Here is a 21123-nt window from a genome sequence, read left to right as displayed (position 1 = left end):
CAGTGATAGGGCTAAACTGGATACGTTCTTATTTACGGATGAGGTTGTCTTAAAAGAGCTGCTTCTTCTAAATGTTTCTAAAGCTTCTGGACCTGATGCAATCCATCCGTATTTGTTGAAGAATTTTGCACACGATTGCTGCGTTCCACTCTCATTGGTTCTTAGTAAATTTATGATGAAGGTTATGTTCCTAAGGACTGGAGATGTGCTAATATTACCCCAATTTTCAAGAAGGGTGATAAGTTTAAGCCATGTAATTTTAGGCCCGTTAGTCTCACTAGTGTTGTTTTTAAGGTCATTGAGTATATTTTTAAAAAGTCTATGGTCAGTCACTTCAGCAGTCAGTCTTTACTTAGGCTGAAGACTATTCTTGTCAAAGGGAACTTACTGTCTTGGATCGAGAATTGGCTTGGTAATAGGAAACAGAGGGTGGTAATTGAAGGCTGTGCTTCTTCTTGGCAGTACGTTACTAGTTGGGTTTCACAAGGGTTTGTTTATGGTCCCTTGTTGTTTGTTGCTTATATAGATGACATCGACGGAGATATTTTGTGTACAGCTAAGAAGTTTGCTGATGACACCAAATTGTATTCTGAGGTCTCTTCCAAAACGATTCTGAGAAGTTTCAAACGGATTTGGATAAGTATTTGTCCTGGTCTCAGGGATGGCAAATGCTTTTTAATATTCATAAATGCAAGGTAACACACATTGGTAGTAGTAACCAAAAGTATACCTACAATCTTAATGGTGTGGAGTTACAGGAGGTCTCTGTTAAAAGAGACCTAGTTATCTACATGACTCATCTCTGCAACCTTCTAAACATTGTCTTGAAGCTGCTAAAAGAGCTAATAGGGTTTTAGGAATGATCAAGAGAAACTTCAGTTTTCTGAAAGAGGACATCGTAGTTAGGTTTTATAAGCAGTTGGTTAGGCCTCATCTGGAGTATGCTGTGCAGGCTTGGAACCCATATTTTGCTAAGGATAAGGAAGTACTTGAAAAAAGTCCAGAGGAGGGCTACTAGGATGATTAGTTCCGTAAAGAGTGTTCCTTATTATAGGCGAAGTCAAAATGAAATAAAACTGTTAGCAAACTGCTTATCAACTAGAGAGCCTGTGTAAGAAAATGTGTAAAAGTAAGTTGGCCTGAAGTTTCGATCCCAGCAGGATCTTCTTCAAAGGCTAAATGACAAGTAACAGTAACAGAAGAGACAAAAACACAAACAGAATACAGACAGATTAATGAGCATGGTCAACACAAAGAGTTATATGTAAGGGGATTAGCAGACAAGGACAGAGATAAGATTTTGGGAAGGGGTTGGGGAATATACTGGAGAAGGACAAAGACAAAAAGATGTGGAGAAAAAAAGTGGAAGAGAACTATGTGAAGAGGAGTGATGGAGGGGGGGGGGGGGACAAGGGGAGAAGGAGGGGACAGAATAAAAAGTAAGTCATGTCCTTCCTGAATGTTGAGCTCATGGTTGAATGGTGCGAAGGCGTTGCATCCACAGCCTCTCTCTGCTGATTCGTACTAGGTCAGGATGGCTACATAAGGATTCAAAGCCCTGTAGGGACATGTCGTTAATGATATGGTTGGGTATGTTAAAGTGTTCTCCAACTGTGGTCTCAGTCTTCATGGTGTTGACTGTGGATCTGTGACCATAGAATCGCTTCTTGAGGGTGGTTTTCGTTTCGCCAACATACTGGATGCCTCAAACTCTACAAGAGATCAGATATATGACATTAGTGGTTGTGCAAGTGATGTGATCCTTAGTCTTGTGCGTGAGTTGCATGTTGTGGCTGGTGATGGAATTGGATTCAACAATGTAGTGGCTGGAGATGATGCATCTCGAAGTACGATCACATTTGAAAGTACTATGCTGAATGGGTGTAGGGTTAAAAGTTAGAGGTGGAACAGCAGCACGCACAACAAGGTCTCGTAGGTTGCGTGGTCGTCTGTAAGCGATGGTGGGTTTTTCAGGGACGGCTCGTTTGAGTCTATCTGAAGTGAGGAGAATGTTGTGGTTGTTAGAGGTGATTTGTTGAAGAGGAGGAAGATTTGGGTGGAAAGAAACAACCAGGGGAGCTTGTTGTCGCAATCTCTTCCCTTTTTGTTCTTCACTGCCAAAGTGGATGATCTGGAAAGGTAGCGGACTCTCTCAATGGCTTCACGTACCATTTTTATTATAGGCGGTTATAACTGTTGAATCTCACCACGATGGAGCTTAGGAGGTTACGTGTGGACTTGATTCAGGTTTTCAACATTGTGTATGGTTTAGACAAGTTTATCATTTTTTTTCCGTCTTGTTCATGTTTGCTTATAGTAGTTGTACCAGAGGTCTTTGTCTTAAACTCCAAAAGTCACAAAGTAGGATTAATATTTGGCATAACTTTTGTTCTAATAGGGCTGTGAATGAGTGGAACGGTTTGCCTGGGAAAGTTGTACTTGCAAGTAGTGTCAATAGGTTTAAGAATTCTTTGGGCAAGCACTTTTAGCATTGTAATCGGGTCTGAGTGTTTGTGTCTTCAGTTTTTTCTCTCTCCAATAGGGTCCTTGATGGGGACTTGAGTGTCCCTCTCGATCCTTTTTATCTACAAAACTAAAATATCATGCCAGCTTTGTGCATCATCTGAAGCTTAACAGTTTATCACAACAACAAAATCAAATTAACAATAACATTTTAACAAGAAAATAGCACCATCATCAACATGCCAATGTACAAGCTTTTAAGTTTTATGATGAAATTGTTTACTTGTCTAGAAGGGTTGTGCATCATTTTCAGCAGTACGATTTCCAGGAAGAGAAAAACAAGCGTTTGTCCCCTTAGAGTTAGCCATATTGAATGTATAATAAGAGGATATCAACGTAGCAAAGGCGGTTATGGCATCACAGCTCCTTCCAAATACCTCTTTTTCAGCCACAGTTTGGAATTCCTCTGTCGTTAGTGGACTTGAACCATTTCAAACCACCACAGAGGTTTCACTTCCGTTCCACATTTAATAACTTTAACCAGTACCTCATTAGTAAGTACAGTGTAAAGAAGAGTTATAGCATCGGTATCCGTATTTTGTTTCAATTTCAGGAGAGGTTTGGTGTTGCCATGTCCTTTTGTTTGTATTTGTAATTGACACACTAAAAACAAACTGGTGAACTTTGCCAAGAAGCTATTTTTCTGGTGTTGTTGTACTTGAAAAGCACTTGGCACTCAAATGGCAGTAAAGCACATTTTTAAAAGGTCGGTACTTGCACAAGGTGAATAGTACTCGTACTCATCATTTCGTACATCATCATTTCCAGCACTCTGATGCTTAAGAACTCTTATCTGTACTCGATTCACTGTTGTTTGATACCATTGTATTAGGTCAAATACTTAACAACCAGATCAATTTACTTCTTATAAGCCTATATACTACTTTCACAACAATAACCAGAGTACAATCTATCATTAATTGACTTGGACTGACATATGAGTTTCTTCAATCACGATAACTTGCAGCCTATTAACCTTTAATCCCAAACTGACTTTATAAATTATACTGGTGTGAACAGTCAAATATCAGCTGTTTGATTGGAGAAGGAGCACATCTTAAAACAACAGCTATCAGAGGACTGACTAAAGTTTTCTTCTGTATGAATGATGTATTTAATTCTTCAAGTGATCAATCAATTTACCCGTAAAGATATACAAACATATCACTGTAGCCCATTTTCATATTTTAGAAGTCACTTAGGCGTTACCTCAAGGCTTTACGTCATCAGTTTATACATTAAGTAACTGACTTTGCCATGTTATTCTATATGTTATATGACCTCTGCTTTAGTTGGATAGGTATGAATACATTTGAATAGATTGCTACGTTTACTAAAGATATGACTCATACTTGGAAAACAAGGACAAATAAAAGTAAACTGTATATACGTGTGAATAAAATACTAAAGTAAAAACATATGGCACATCAGTTGTACGACAGGCTTTAACACGGCTACCACGGTTATACATGAAGTAATGGATGGGTTTTTCGAAATATCTTTGTTTATCGTAGTTATGTCTGCTTAATTTGTATATATATTTACTGACGTTGCAATTGAATTTCGATACAGTCACAGTAACCTTAAATTTATAAAGGCTTGATCTATTGCTATGACACTGTATGTGCATCACCACTTCCTCAATCGAACAGTTGGAGACCATCTCCCATTCCAGGAACATTCGATACCGGAACCAATAATCAAGGATTGAAAATAACAATACAGGATTTCAATATTATTGAATCTACAGGTCATTTTGTCGATGTTATTTACACCAGAACAAAGGACATCCTATTAAACCCTCATTAGGTAAGTAAATAGGATTAATAGATCGTACTATAAATGGCGAAGGAAATAAGGAAGGTGGGTATAGTGAAGGCCCGGGTTACACATGGGAAATCCACTAACCTCCCATACGCCCCCGCCCACCCCTCTTCACGCTCAAACGTTTATTAAGTGTCAATGTGTGTACCAGTTGGTACATTTTGCTAGAGTTTTTGTGTGTGAGCTCCCTATGCTTAATAATATGCTTTTTAACTGACCTATGTGATGGTGTGCTTTATTATTTGTTTAGGTTAACTACACACACTAATTTCTTTATTTGTTGGTCTACACATATCCGGTTAACATTCTATTTGCGGAAAAGATCGTGTCTAGGAACTTAGGGAAAATAATGTATCAAAGGTCTCCTCCCTACCCCCTCTCCTTCTCATCCATGCAAGTTATCCTATTTGAAAAAAAAAACGTATTTTAAAGTTGTGTCACAAACATACATAATTATGATAAAATCGCATAAGGTGTATCAGCCAATATTAAACCTTAGCATATATCACAAATTTTGATCAAAGGTTTGTGTAAGAGTGCATACCCAGCAAAGTCATCGGAAAAGTGAGAAAATAACAATCAATGAATTAATCCATCGATCGGCAAACAGAGAAACCCTTTACCATAGAGCTTGCAATAAGACTCAGCCAGCACACTCCCACCAAATCCCTCATCCATATAAACCATGATCAGAATGCATGAGAGCTAGCTACGGTTATAGACGGTCGCAAGATTTGGAAGTCTGGCAAAATCCCGCTACCAACTGACAAAAAAGTGGGTACCCAGCTAACAAAATTACGTTTTTATAACGTTATATTTACGTACCGTTTACGTTGTAATTACGTTATAAATTTACGTTGTAGTTACGAAATTTTGTAGACTCCAGGGGACGTTATATTAACGTTATATTCTGACCAAAAAATAACGTTGTATTTACGTTTTTAATACGTAATTTTGTAACGTTCATCTGTTACGTTACAATAACGTCGCATTAAGGTTTATATATAACCTTTTTAATACGTTGCTACAACGTTTATACAACGAGATTTTGCGACTTAGTTTACGTTTTTGTTACGTTGTGATATAACGTAATGGTTACGTAACTTACTAACCAACCCCGCCGCCCCTCCACGTACACACTGAGTATACCCTAACACACCTTGGCAACTTAAAAAAGGACTGAAGACATGTCGATCTTTATAGATACAGAGAATGTTTTATTTCTTCTCTTTAAAAAATGATCAATGACTGAATGATACACAACATTTTTAACATGCAATGATAAATTTAAAAGCAACTTCTTATAAATAATATAGAAGTTTTTGTACAGAACGGTACCCAAAATAGTCTATGATTAAGTAAGTTTACTCTCACATGTTCATTGCAATCTTTAAGGAGTTAAGATTTTCCTTCGAATATCATTGTTACTAGTCTTTACGGTTTCAACCAAAAACTCTCTTTTTCTTTTCATGCCCTTTTATGCATATTTCACAGTAGATTTGTATAGAGTATAGACCAAGATATAGTTATAAGAGTGGGTACCCTTCTTTCAAAAGCTTCAATAAGAAAAATCACTAAATATCAAATACGAAGTACAAATAGGATAATGCCTTGTTAAAAAACAGATGGAGGTAAAATGAGTTCCACGAACTAATGTTAACTCAATCGTGTTAATAACGTAACAAAACGTAACAACCTTTAGTTCATCCTTTTTGCTGGTTTTTGGTTTCAAACAAGTACCAAAGATACCCTTCTTATATATAGTAGACCTTTGTAATTTATATGAAACGGTATATCATAAGAGCTTATAGTTCATTGAATTGCTTTAGTGCAAAATTAAGTATTAAATTTGACTTTTCATGCTATTAATATGTTCGATTATGCCAAAGTTGTATGTTTTACTCCTTAAATAAATCGTCCTTAAAATATTGCAGAGGCCCGATTCTATAACTATGTAAGCAAAGGAAATATGGTAACATATGGGGCAGCAAAAGGTTGGTTGTAAGTCTATTTTCACTAAAGCAATATCACCTTACTAGCCCCACCTAGTTGTCAAGAAAAATGGAAGAATTTGGCTATACTGGTGTCTGTTGAAGTTTCATTTAAACTTGACATAATGCATTGCTTTTTGAGTCTCGCTTGTCGATCCCGCAAGAAGAAGCACCGAATACAATGAACAATATAGCTGAAGCCCTACTATATTTTACCCATTTGGCATTCCAAAGCACTGTTATTCAACGACTGCTCATTTGCATAAACAGCTTTTGCATTCCACTGATCTGTGCGCTTTGTGATGTGGACGTTGGTTGTGGAAATAGCAATACCGTGCACGCTGCGTGCTATAGTGTAGTCGCAATAAATGCAGCAAGCGTGCCACTGACTTATATTATAACGCGCACACGTGAACGCTCTGACAAGGCAGGCAGGGCATGGCATGTAAGTATAACCTCTCGTATCTTCGCCATTTGTAACGCTTCCAGTTCAGTCATTTCCCCTAAATACTGAATAAATGAATAGTATTTCGTGAACGTTAGTATTGTGGCTAGCGGCCTTCTGTTTTTTGTTCACATTGCTGGCACATCCGCATGTTAAATATAGTTTTAAATTCTGAGAAGGTAACAATATACCAAATACTGTGATACAACCATAATCGACGCTGGTGACAATATAGCCATATAGGCCGTTCATTGTATCCCTATAGCGGGGAACATTTAAATACGGTTCGGGACACGATTGTGTTGTTTTCAAGAGTCAAACTAGTGAAACGGAAGATTCCAGCGGTATGTCAGAGTTATAACTAACATACTTATATTTCGTACTAATTGAGAGACTAAAAAACAAAAAAATTAATCTTTAAGCTTGTGCATTTTGTTTTCAAAAGAAATTTTTACTATTGTAACAAATTATGGCTGCTGAGAAAGAGCATAATTCAAGGGGAAATGAAATGGAAATACAGGAATTGACACGTTATCTCGAGTATGTCACGGTAAAAAAAAAAAAAAACACTTCTCAAACAGAATGTTACATGACTTTCTGTAACGTTGCTGCTCTAGTTTGAACAATAAAGCAATCCGTACATAATCCTACGAACATCTGTGTGTAGTCATGCATACAGTCAATGTCTGGTTCATTGATCTTTATAGTGCTGTGTAATTAACTAAATTCCACTAATCTACATAAGCAGGTTTATGTTAGACACATTCTATTTACAAACCTCCATTTCCTCGTAGAAGAAATAGTAGTCTGATACACACTCAGCAATAACAATATTCTCTTCCTAAGGAAAGTCAATACCAAAACTGCAGCTCCCGTGACTTATTATGGTCGTATCTATTGATCCTCTTTCCCAACTCTCCTGTTCTTTGTCTTCCATTATACATATCTGATATTTATAATAAACAACCTTGTTGAAGCGTCCTGCTACTGACATACCGTATCCACAGTAACTGTCATATTAAACGCAAAATGAAATAACGTGGATGCTTTAACACCAAGTGTGTAAAACATTCAGTGAAATTCAACCCTTCCTTTATTCCCATTCCACCTATAGAATAAATTCTCGCATTTTCCACGAGTCTCCTCTGCAAAATCTACTAATAATTGATGGTTTATATTAACAAATTTAGTTCTGTCTCACCCCCCCCCCCCCTTCAGTCATCCCGATAATCCTCATTATATTTTTCACACCACAATACATTTTTCACAAATAATCGTTATTATTAATGGTCAAGGAAGACATTAACCTTCTTATCAAATTCTCAGCCCATTCAAACTTTATGAATTCTTATTATAACTTAGTTTCTATATCTTGGTCGTGGTAACAGAGCTTTACGTGCAATTAAGTGTGTTTTGTTACAAGTGGCAGCTATTCTACTGCAGGTTACGGTATGGAATGCTAAAGTAATAGAAAGTAGGTGAATGCCTTTTATGTTGGTTGCGTATACACAAAGGCCAAGTTTACAAACGTTCAACGGCTGAACGAACAAGATAAACAAGACACACGATCTTAGCACAAAAGTAACTCGTTATACAATTTACAAGTTCAATATTGTTAAATGCCATTAGAGCTACGCGTTGGTTGCACACAAACGCAGGTCGACGCCACTTTATTTATTTCTCAACGCAGATTGACGCCATTCCTTTATTTCAATATATCCATGCGCATAAAGATGCCATCGCTTTTGCGAGAAGTGCTGATCATCAATCTGTATTATCGAAAGTATCGGACAGAAGTATCGAACTGGTAAGTGAAGCAGTTAATTTTATATAGAAACTGTATTTATTAAACGAACCACACATGGATAAGTTATATTTACTGCTATGTCGTATACTGTTATGATTGGTCTGGCGGTGCGGTTGTTGTCCACATCTACTAGATCCTGCTATTAGATATTTTTATTAAGCAGCGTACTTTTTCTATGAATTTATTCAGTTATCTATCCAGCAACGCAATGCCTTTCCAAAAAGTCCATTTCGGATAGTCTTAACAGAAAAGCAAATGTCGTTAGCCAATAGAGAATATTCCCCAAACATCAAATTCGTATGGTTTTCTTTATCCAACTTGGTCAACATAAAGTGAATGTTATGGAACGCAAGGTGATATAAATCAACGTGTGTGTATATTACGCTGCTTGTCAACTACATATGTTAACATTACATTGCCAAAAAAAAACAGAACTGGCTTCTACTCGTCAGCCTAAGAATAAATGTGTGGTGACGACCGTTTTCAACCGTTTAACATGTTATCTTTTAACCGTTTAATTCACATTTCATCTTTAGGCAAGATGTATATATATTAGCTATTTTGGTGTCATAACAAATATTGTTTATTACTCGTGTAACGGTCGTGGCAAGACGAAAAAAGACGTATGGTTTCGAACTAGGGTAAAGTCACCGCAATTTATTGGCTCCGCACTCGTTTATGACTATAACTCCCGTAAAACTATCGAAAATACAAAAATAGAAAACTTACAGTACTAAATACAACATTTTTATAATTTGTTTTTTGGCATAAATAAAACTACACAAATTTCACTTTTGCACAAACATGAACCATTAAATACACATGAAGAAAGCATTTAACTTATAATATATAAACACCAAAATACCTCTTTAGCCCTTTAATGTCGAGAACTTCCAGCAACCACTATTACCAACTGCTTACGTGGCATTACTTTCCATTGGCTTCGCATGGATCTCAGATCTTAAAATATAAATTATGTGTTCTGGCTAAACGCAACCAATGCCAGTGGTCCCTTTTCCGTGTGCGCCCAATATATATCAAAGGACATTGTAAAATGACTTATTACGTAACATAAATCACGAGGGTTCAACAAGCCAATCACACAAGGTACTCGTTTAAACATGAGCAAATAATTATGCGGCTGAATCTTAACAATTTGAGGTATGGTCAAACAAAGTTACCAAATGTTATGTAACAGACAACAATACGAAAAAACGCAAAATACATTTCACTACAACTCGTTAACTAATATACATGTATGTTGCACAGATTGAAATAGAATGGCTGCGACTTGTCAATAAAACCCATTTCCCATATCATCAAGTAAAACAATCTAGTCGATCCGAAAGAAAGTGACAAAAATAATATTGTGTCACCATTAGTTATAACGATCAAAAAATTGCAAACTGGTTATATTTTGCTCTTTCGTTAAAATAAAGACCTTTCTTGTCCTACATTGTCAAATGACAGCACATATACAACTTGACAAAGTGACCTTCAATATGTTCATTATGTTGCTTCCTGCAAACACCCAGACACGCCGGCAAAATTCACACACTTTAGGCTATTACCCCTTATGTACCCTAACGTGAATGGTCTTTATACTCCTCCGTATTAAGATGTAAAGCAGCTTACTGTGTTACATAGCTACATAGCAAGCCATTTCATGATGATAATGATCATCATGATCATGATCATGATGAAAATAAATCAGTTGTCCATTCTGGAATATCATTTGCTCAGTGTGAGGTTTTCAGATACAAGAAAATGCATGTTGAACAACTATAGAAACATATGTCTAGGCAGTCGGCTCGATTTCAGCAGAGTGAGCTAGAGTGACGTGTGTTAGAATATTTAAATATACAAAACTGCTTTCTCGTGACTCATTTGTGAGAATTCATTGTAAAACGATTAATTATTGCTAATTCGTTATTCTTCTGGAACTGTTAGACAACGCAGCAGCAACATAATGTTCTAAATTTGAAGTTTTTAAAACCAGTTTCGTCCCTCAACTTCATCAGACTTACGGAACCATTTTGATGAAATACATTTCCTGTGATATGTTACTTCATTCTGTTTGGATAATACGCTGATATTAAATTATTTCGTATTTACTGTGTATAATCATACACATTTTGGCCGTAATTTTTTCACTGAAATAACACAGCAGTTTTTAAAAATGATATACAACCATGATAGGTATATTTCTAATTTTACTGCTACTCATCTTATTTGAAGTAAATAAAAAACGCTCTATTATAAACATTTCCATAGGTACGATGGCTGCCAAGCATGTGGAAGAAACAGCAAAGAAGAATTATACAGGTACGATTGTCACTTTTTAAATGTCGCTGTAATGAATAGCCATTACAAATTTGACATAAGCAAAATAAAAACAACTCAGTTTAAATATGAAAAATCAATGTATGTCACTTTGGGATACATGGATGGGTCATAACTGTACACTTAGCTCTATGGGAAGATGTCTCTGCATTGTGCCGTGTTTTTTGTTGGGGGGGGGATTTGTTTTTCGGCTTTACTGATATTCGTTCAAACTACACCACCTTGCACAAGATGCTTACTAACATCTGGAATATATGTTTGATGGGTTCCATCTAACATTCACTAACATCCGGATTACACACGGTGTCCTAAACAGATCCGAGCTGTTTAGTCTGTCGGTTTCTTCAAGTTTTTTTTTTTTTTCTACATATAGTTAGTTATACTATTGTCTTTGTGTGAAGCCGGGCTACATGGTTCGTGGATTAATATGTATTTCACTTAAATTCAATACAGCTGGATTATATCATTCATGAAATAGTTATAAAGCCCCTTACACTTGATCCAGAATATATGGCATGTGAATTATTTGTGGTTTTTTTTGTATTTTTTTAACAGGTTTCGGTAGGTTCAAAGCTAAATTAGTTGATATCCTAACTAAGGACAGTATTTTGCAACTTGCCACCTTCTTTGGATACCCGCCGGCCCAAATCGATTTGCTGCAAAATGAAATTAGTCGTAAACACTTCATGATTCGCTATATGGAGGAGAGAGGGCAAATAACAGAGACAGATATCTCGACTCTTTTGTATGCTTTGAAAGTGCTTAATCTTCATGGGATACAGAAAAAGGCGCAAACATTGTTCGAGCTTCATACAGGGAAACGGTGTACAGGTAATGATCAGTCTATGCAGCAGCCAGAAGGTGAGTGTATGAATCTGAAGAACACTCCAGGTACAATATCAACCATATGTATATTAAACATCACCTTCAACGTTCGAAATAAATACCATGTATAATTGCCCTGGCAGAAATCTAACGATACACTTGAAACATCCATAACAATGAACTAATACAATATGAGTTGATGAAGTGACCGATAAACCATTAAGAGTTTTAATACTTTATGCTAACAGAAACATTGACACTTTGTTATCCTTTATTTCGATCTCCTGTCAACTTTGGGATAACGTATCTCCAACAGACCTTAACTTTGGAAAACTGGACCTCGGTTCGAATGAATCTTTTACTTCTGACGTGAGTTAATTGAAATGTTTAGCTTGATACAAATGCTTCAACTCTTATGTAGAAAATCATTATTTAAAATATTAAGCTGCTTGCGGTAGACTAAGTCCATACTTCTACATTTTATGCAACTATTTCTAAGTTTCTTAGTCAGTACTGATGTAACGAGAAGTGTTTGTAATTGGAAATGATATTAATAATAAAGGTTGGTAGTGATTATACGACTCCGAGCAAGGGAATCACGGGCTTGATCCCTATATCATTTCATATCATCGAAAACAATTTCTCACACAGTAACTTTTCCATATTTTCCGTCGGCTTTAAGTTCTGTTATTTGGTACATCATCAATTGGACTCGCATGGACCATCTTGTCTATCAGAAATGTAGAGGAAGATGTGCTTTGTTTTTGTCACTCTATAAATTCACAGTCACCAATATGACTGCGCACGATTGTCTAATAATTTCAAAAATGTGTTTTCCTTACATCAAGTTTACCATACTCGGACTTGCATCGTTTAGCTCGGCAGATCAACATAGCATAACCCTGGAAAATGGAAAACTGGTGCCTGTATCGTCCACCTTAGAGGATCTACAGATCAATACGAACAATGGAAAAGAATTTACCCAGGACCAAGTCATAGGAATATTGTTGTTTGCACAGCAATGCAAACGGCTGAAGAAATTGTCGTAAGTAATCACATATCACTTACTGTTATGTTTATTTTAACTTTAACTTAATGAACGTTAAATTACCAACCTGCAGCAAATTATGGAACTGTGGTCTTGTGTATAACTTTAAGCTAGATGATTGATTTATACATACTGGAACGTGATAGTATTGTTGCTGTTTAGTAAAATGGGATTGTACTTCATATGTTGTATTTTACTATTGTGTAGTGTAATCACCAGAGTGAGACATTAACGCAAAACTGATTCGTTCTCTCTGAGAACAGACGAGTACACTCAATAAATACTTAGGCAGAGAAGCTCGGAACGCAACAACTTAATGAGGGATGCATCACTAACTGTACACTATAGTTACTTCATTAACGGTGGATAACATTGAAATGATTCAATCATTTAACGCATTCACCACTCACAAATCACATTTCATTTTACAGATTCATTGATTGTTTGTTACCTCTGTCTCTTCTTGTCGGTTCTCTTTCTCCTATTACGAAGTTACGTAACATTCAAGGTGAGAATATAGAAACAACTCAATTTGTTACTCATGAAAAGCAATTTGTGATCCTTTGTGGGACACTAAACGGGCTATATCATTATATTGTAAACGTCAACGAAGAATATCAATATTTGTTATATAATCGTTATATATTCGTTATATAATTCTTCTTTCCAGTTTCATGGACACCGACTGAACATGGTTTCCATTTAGATTCTTCCAGAGGTAAATGGGTGTTGAACTCCAAGGAAGCCACAACACTTGAAGTAAGTCGTTTACCACTCTCTTGAGTGCAATCCTGTCCGTAGAGTACGTTTTACATAAGTTTAACGACAAATATTTAAACCTTGATAACCTGAAATAAAAAACAATAAAATGCGGAAAATTCCCAATTATGCTGAACGTTAACTGTTAGTAGACTATCTGCAACTGTTTTTGTGGAATAATGTTTATTGTATTGGTAAATTCCATTCGTGTTTATGTGATCTAAATATAGGCCAGTAAATATGAATGAATAATCACCCTCACTAAGTAGTGACCAATGATCAACCAGAGTTTGTTGGAATGTAGATTTAATGAATTAAAAGTAAAATTGTGTTTAGGTGTTATATTTCCAATTATTTGGATCCATTTACGAATAAGAAAACTAAATTCTTCTCTACAGGAATCATTTCACCTTAGAAATGCGTTACATGTAAACTGTTAGATGATACTGTTCTTGTGTGCATTTTACAGAGGTTTCTACTGGCATTCAGTCACTCGTGCTGTTTTAAGTCGTTGTGAATAAGTGTCAGATTTGAAATCGTCTTCAAATACACAAGAAAAACAGTTTCTTGAAAGACACAGAAACATAAAATGCCGTAACTGACATATAAAGTAACTACATTGAAGAAGTGTACACATGCGTACGGTTTCATCAATCGCACGCTTGTCAAAATCGGAAGCATCCCTATGCACTAGAAAATTTAAACAATGTTAGCTGCATAATTTAAACAAAGCATTTTATGGATGATAACCAACATTTTTCTACGAATTATAATCATTCGAAAAGCTCCCCTCTACTTTGGATATTTTTGTACACGAAACGGAGACGGAAAAATTATTGGTACGTTTACAAATCACAGCTCTGATACATATCATGTTTGATACCGGTCCCTGCGCCAGAGTAGTGAGGGGTCATAGGCCAGTTTCTCAAATCAAGTCCTCCCCTCCCCAGTCCGATGCGGTAAAGCAATACTGAGAAATTCTCCGTTATATGTCCCCCTTTCTCCTTCTGTCGGTAACGTAAGTTGAACAACATACTGAACCGGGTAAAACGGGAATCACTCGAAATTGGAATATAACGAATGCATGTCTTTGGAAGATTAATATAGTATAACGCTGCCAACGTCCTGGTGTGGAGAACTCCCTGTCCGGGAACCAACCGAAGTGGCGGGAAGGTAAGAAGAAGGAGATGGTACAAAACAATACTCAAAACCGGACATCAGACATTGAAAGTGCAAGGTTTAATAGACATGTATTTCTTCACTCAATCTTTACACTATATAATACATTGTACATATGAAACACACCACCGCGCTAGGGCGGGCACCATTTGCGAATGTAGCAGCCCAACAATCGCGCAGCGCAAGGGTCAGGAATTGCACAGATCTCGGGCACTGCGCAGGTTTTGGGCATTGCACAGGTCTCGGGTACTGCACAGGTTTCGGGCAGCGCAGGTGCTGGGCTACGCACAGGCGTCGGCAGCACATATATCTGTACAGCGCTATGAAGCAAACAAAAATTACATCTGACTTATGAAAAGTCGCTGATGCTGCTTCTATCATACACAGTGCGAGCAGGAAGTTCTTATAGGACAACTGCCTGGGGCTAATTACCATAATATTTCTCGTTACCCACCTAATCGACACAAGATGCTGGAAAACTTTTACTTCTTGGCCAATCAGAGACTTCCCTCACAGTCTTACAGTTTGCCGTAACCCATGGGGTTGATCGACACACCCAGTATTTTGCCTGTCTATCCAAGCTCAGGAGAATACTCAAACACAAGTAGAGTGATAAGAAATAGTACGTAGCCGTTGTGCGATCGGGCTCTAAAAATAGCTCGCTGCCTCTGCGGAGCTCAATCGACGTTTAAATTAAACATACAAGAGGCAAATTGTACAACGGGAGTAACCCGTAGGTTTTCGCTTCAATAGCTACACGAATACAAGGAATACATTGCAGTAAATAAATATACGTGTAATTTCTCTTCCTGATATGTATTTGTGATCCAAACTTGCAATTTAGGCGAACAAGAACTATCTATACGTGTCTCAACTTTTGTGGTCCTGTACTCCTAGCCAAAAACAATGTACAGTACTAATTAACAACCAAGTTGCTCCTTTTTGTTGCTCAAATAGTCTACTTAATTGGGTGTCGATTTCGATCAACATCCATGTGAAATATGGTGGAAGCACGGCCAAGGTCACATTAAAGTTTAGTCACAATTTTGATTTTCACGAAAATATTCATAAATTAAGATTTGGTTTATGTGGCATTCTTGCATGTCTCAGTATTTGAACCGAAAACGTTCGCTAAGCCCACTAATCCCTTCCAATCCCCAACATTAGCACTGTGTGATCTGCTTCCAATTAGCCCTTCTAAATATGTGACGATAATTTGCTGAACATGTTACCTTCATTCAGTATGATTGGAATTTAAATTTTCAAATGCTATTGTCTTCTGTAATAAAAGCTGCACATCTCCACCTGCACCATAATAGATATACCTACCAACATGTACTATTATGAATTCTTAATTGTTGTTATATGTTTGATACACATACGTCTGTAGCCACTAGGAGAATCGGAACAAGTATCTCGAACGTCTCCAAAGTGTATGTAATGCCACACGCACACGAAGTCGTATTCAAAGATGTAGTTAAAATGATAAAAATGACAGAAATGTGTGCATCTAAGCCATCTATCCTAAAAATAATTTTCTAAATGGAAAATGAGACACCTCTCCCGTCAGACTCTCACGCAAAACGAGTATTTATATAATTCATTGTCCCTTTCCCTGTCCTCTCTCCCTCTACAGCTCTAAACCTTCAATACGTTACATAGGGTATAGAGCCTATGTTATGCCAATAAGAGTCATATAAATACAATAAATAATTAAAATTAAGTTCCGTGACTGGGGGTAGCACCATTATAAATACAATCCAACTAAACGAAAGTTTCCTCAAGGGGAGGGTATCTCTCTCTCTCTCTTTGGACTCCTACACAGAACGGACATTACATTTGCTCCCACCCTCTTGCTTAAAATCGAATTCGTAACAGAGAGCAGAGTCTATATGGTATTATGAAAGTCAAAAGTCAAAACGTTAATTTAAGTTGATATCCCTGATTCATACAACATTGAAGGGATTGGGGGTTATCAGTTACCCTCACAGCTTTCATATACCGTTAATATTATGTGAAATGGTGATACTCAAGGGAGCAATTTTAAAATATTATAACTTGAAGTTCTTTCTATGTCCATTTGAAGACGCTTCTATTTTTATTTCCAGACCAAGGGTCAAAACAGTTTACGAGTTCTGTGTTCGAGTATTGTGTATCTAAGGAGGACTGATTCTAAACCACTCCAGATGTCTACGATATTGCTCCTTGATATTGCATCAAGTCACAACGTAAGTCACTTATATTTTAACACAGCCATAGAAATATTGCTACCTCAAGTTACCATTCTTATAACGGTACATTGCAGTACCACGTGTCCATTACAAGCAACGGATATTATGCTTCATCTAAGGCAACTAATCTGACCTAGATGATGAAATATTATTTATTCACCAAGTGTCAGTGTCTGAGTAAGTATTGATTAACACAATTGTAATCAAATTGCCCGTTATACGCAGACCAGAGTATAACTGTTTTTACTAGTTAATTAAACATCCCACGACACACAAAGAATATGCACCTTGATATGACAGAGGACGTCATTATTTGTTTAAGAAATAATATCATTAACCTAAGTGATGACACAGTCAATAATGTATGGTAGACTATGACACACACACGATAGGACCGTTCATTTATCGCCAAACGTTTTAAAAGTATCATTAATTAGAAAAAGAGTTGGAACCCTGCAGACTGAAAGGAAATATACATCTAGTAGCAAGGTAATCGTTCATATATCCCTGGTCTTGACCCAACACCCTCGTCACCTGTAACATTTGTTTCGGAAGTGCGCCCTCTATTTTGCATAACCAGTCGATATATTACAATATTTGAATATGCTTGTTTACGAAAGTGCCACATTCCTTCTTTAATTTTGGATTAAAAAGGAAACTTAATTAGTTTGTCTAACTAGTATTGGCTAATTTAATGATTTTACAGAAGTTCCATGTAATTTGTTACAGTTGAAGGAACGTTTGAAGAAGAATAGCAAAAGCCTAAACAATTTAAAATATTTGGAAGCTTCCTTTCACGAGTACACTCAAACAACAAAACACCTGTTCTCAAATGTAAACGAAGCCTTACATTGAAAGTTGATCATCTGCGCACGTAGACGTACGTATAGATATTCCCCGCACGGCGGGTCACGTAAAAAGGACTTACTCTGTGTAGAGATTCAGTTCGTTACTAGTTACACGTACATACATACGTGTTCATCGTTGTACTGTGAAACTGATAATGGACTTACACCGCGTATGGTTTGAAGCTGTTATTATATTGACTTACGGTAATTATAGGCCTATTTAACGATTATAGGCCTAGGCATGCTTGAGAGATTTTGTCTTTTCGGTAACATTTGTCGTTGCATGAATTTCAAAGGTATTACTTCTTTATGTAACCTTACCTGTCTGAAATGACTATTTAAGCCTACTATAATATTACTTAGGTTACGTTTGTTCTTTTTGAAATTGGAGCCTTAAGAAGTAAAACAATATAGAAACGTCAGCAGAGTAGAAATTACATGAAACAGTTAGATGACAAACCAGAAATTAGATCCCCAAAAATGAGCTTGTTGAAGCACAAAAGCATAAGTAGGGCCTATATTCAAACATATAGACATCCGGTCAAATGTTGCCGGTAAACTTCCTTTTAATGTGTTCAACTTAGACAACGTCTAGCCGAACAAAATAATAGCATGTATCAAGCTCATCAAATTAATTTATCATTTTTTTATTTCTGTTTTATTTGAGAACTTTACATATGTAGTCCTATTAGCCTAGTGGCCAGTATAAATTTCTACTCGTTTGTACCGACAGCGTTAATCAGTATTGGCGTTATACTTAGGCCTATTGGTTGACGTGGTAGCCTAACGTTAGTTGTAAAAAAATGTAGGTATAACAAATAACGTTAGCTTTTTAAAGAAAATAAAAAGAAGCAAAAAGGTTTGTGATCTGATACATTTCAAAGGCGTAGGCCTAGGCTACGTCTTAAACACGTCACATGATACCGGACAGTGTCCGCGTTACAGTCACGGTGTCAAGTGTTTCATTATCAACTTGTTAGCCTTCGTAAGTTAGCGTTAGACTTAAACCGTTAGCTACGGGTAGTGTAATATTCTCTTACCGGGAAAAGTAAGAGCTTAGAATATAGCAATATATATAACCTTTATATCCTCCGCCAACCTTTTTAAATTTGGATTTAATTATTGTCTCAGTCATAAGAGTAGGTTCCAACTTTTATCCTAAATAAATTATGTACTGTGGAGTGTGGGCCTAAATAGACAAATGAGGTAAAGTTGTTATCAGTAAGGATGGATGTTTCTAACCGGAGGATCTAGTCTAGACCTAGGCGTAGGCATACAGTAGGTCAAAAGTGAGAGATCAAAATATTATAGGTAAACTGTATCAAAATTAGGGAAAATTGAATGGGAAAGTTAATCTCAAATTAGTCTATAAAAGTACATTATACTTATAGTTAAATATGACGGTGGCTTCGTTCATACTTTGTAGGATTAGGGCCTAAGCTAGGTTATTTTAAACCTGGCCGGCTATCTGGCTTCGCTACTGATTTGTCAGTCTGCTGGCGAATGGAATGTCTAACATATATGCACAACACGAAATTAATATAGGCCTAGGCCTATATAATATTTGTGTAATTCTAATGATTGGAAATGATTTTATTTTATTATTACGAATTGATTGCAAGTAGGATATAGGCCTAGGCCCCTATACGATAAACACACGTATCGATATGCGCTGTATATCCCGGGAAGGAAACTCATTTGTAATGGGTCACTCACGGCAGGAACGTTATCGAGACTCCGCTAGTGTTGCTGTAGGAATGTTTTAATGCACTGACTTACAGGAATAAAGCAATAACATAGATTATGAAAACTACAGAAATAGTTAATGTAGCCTGTGTGATAAATATAATATTAGAGACCAAATATAAATACTTATGACACGGTTTTTTTACTTGTATCTGAATTTCGTCAACTTACAAATTTTATTTTAATCAAATCATTTTTAAATCATGCTTTTTTTTATTGGTACGTTTGGCAAGCAAGTTTGAAAAAGTCACCAATCTTCTTTTTGTTTATTATTAATAATGTAAATGCAATAAAGTTCCTAATATTATGAATATTGAAATAATTAGAAATTACAGACAATTCTTTGTTAAAATTGATGATTAATTGTATAGCTGTTTTAAGCATTTTTGTGTTCCATTACACATACGTTGGATATTCGTCATGTGTATTTATCCATCATGGATGAACTATAAGATAAGTTAATTGTGATATTTCTTTCCTATTCTTCAGATTCCAATATCTGAGCTACGCCTAGAATGGTCCTTCAGTGGATTTGACGGTAAAGATATCAGACTTGAGTCCGGTCTTAGTTTATCAAGCCTATCATCAGTAGAGAAGATATCCATTAATGCAAAAGGAAAGGGAAACACACTTAGCGAGAAAGAAGTGATTGGATTAATAAAGTATGGAATCAAGTCACCAAGATTCAAGCAACTATGGTAAGAGAACAACATCGTGACAGGCCTTGGCTGATAATATGTGGTTAGGACGGGAGGGGAGGGGTAGTCAGAGGGTGTGCGTATTGGGCATAGGAGGGGATAAGGTAATGGTATTGTGTAGTGTACAGCACATCTTTAGGCTTTTCCACACGTTAGGATGTAACTAGGTGAGTTGGTGGGAGCTGGGGGGGGGGGGTGCTATTTCAGTATAATAGGAACAACAAATAACCTTAGAACATATAAACGAAATAAAACTTAAAGAAACAATTAAAAAGATAAAATATTACTTAAAAACTGAAACGAAAAATGGGAAGAATTTCAAGTGTATGGAAACAAAAACTTCTATTGTTTATTTTCAAATACTTGTATTTGTTATAAAATGAAGAATATTTGCAAGAGTTATGCAACTGTTATAAATAGTTTAAACTATCAAATCAACAAATGTTAATAGGAGGGCGTACGGAGGGATGGTGGAAGGGTTGTTTGGGAATCATAACTAGTGGCTGATACTTATAATTTGTCAACAGCTCAACAGCTCTTTTACTAAAATAAAGGAAAAGGCAAATTAATTGACCTCTATGTTATTTTATTACAAAGATGAGATCACATATTCATTTAATTTATAAATATTTACTTTTCCTGATTTCTTTACCTTTGAAGGCTTCATAACTGTAAACTGCCGTCATCGATCAAGCCAGACATCATACCAGAAGAATCAAGGAATATTAAAGGTACGATTTTTACATAAGAATTATTGATCAAGTAGATTGCTTTTATTGCAACGTTTTACATATTTCTGACATGAGAGGGAAGTGTTGATGAGGAGGGTGTGTGTGTGGGGGGAGGGGGGGAGGGA

General features: G+C 36.4%; 2 protein-coding genes across 5 annotated transcripts in view; both read left to right on the top strand.

Annotated features, from left to right (window-relative positions):
• The window catches only part of LOC139982656 (uncharacterized), a 333630-nt gene that overhangs the window by 290455 nt on the left and 22052 nt on the right, over window positions 1-21123 (top strand). The gene's annotated exons all lie outside the window — the stretch shown is intronic.
• Window positions 3944-21123, top strand: part of LOC139982664 (uncharacterized) — a 75342-nt gene continuing 58162 nt past the window's right edge. The window contains exon 1 of the mRNA XM_071995702.1: window positions 3944-4332. The gene's annotated coding sequence lies outside the window, so the exon portion shown is untranslated. The remainder of the gene's footprint in view (window positions 4333-21123) is intronic.

This window comes from Apostichopus japonicus, chromosome 16, assembly GCF_037975245.1.
Source record: "Apostichopus japonicus isolate 1M-3 chromosome 16, ASM3797524v1, whole genome shotgun sequence".
Taxonomy (NCBI): domain Eukaryota; kingdom Metazoa; phylum Echinodermata; class Holothuroidea; order Aspidochirotida; family Stichopodidae; genus Apostichopus; species Apostichopus japonicus.
The sequence above is the reverse complement of the archived record's forward strand: the minus strand, read 5'-3'. Positions and strand labels throughout refer to the sequence as shown.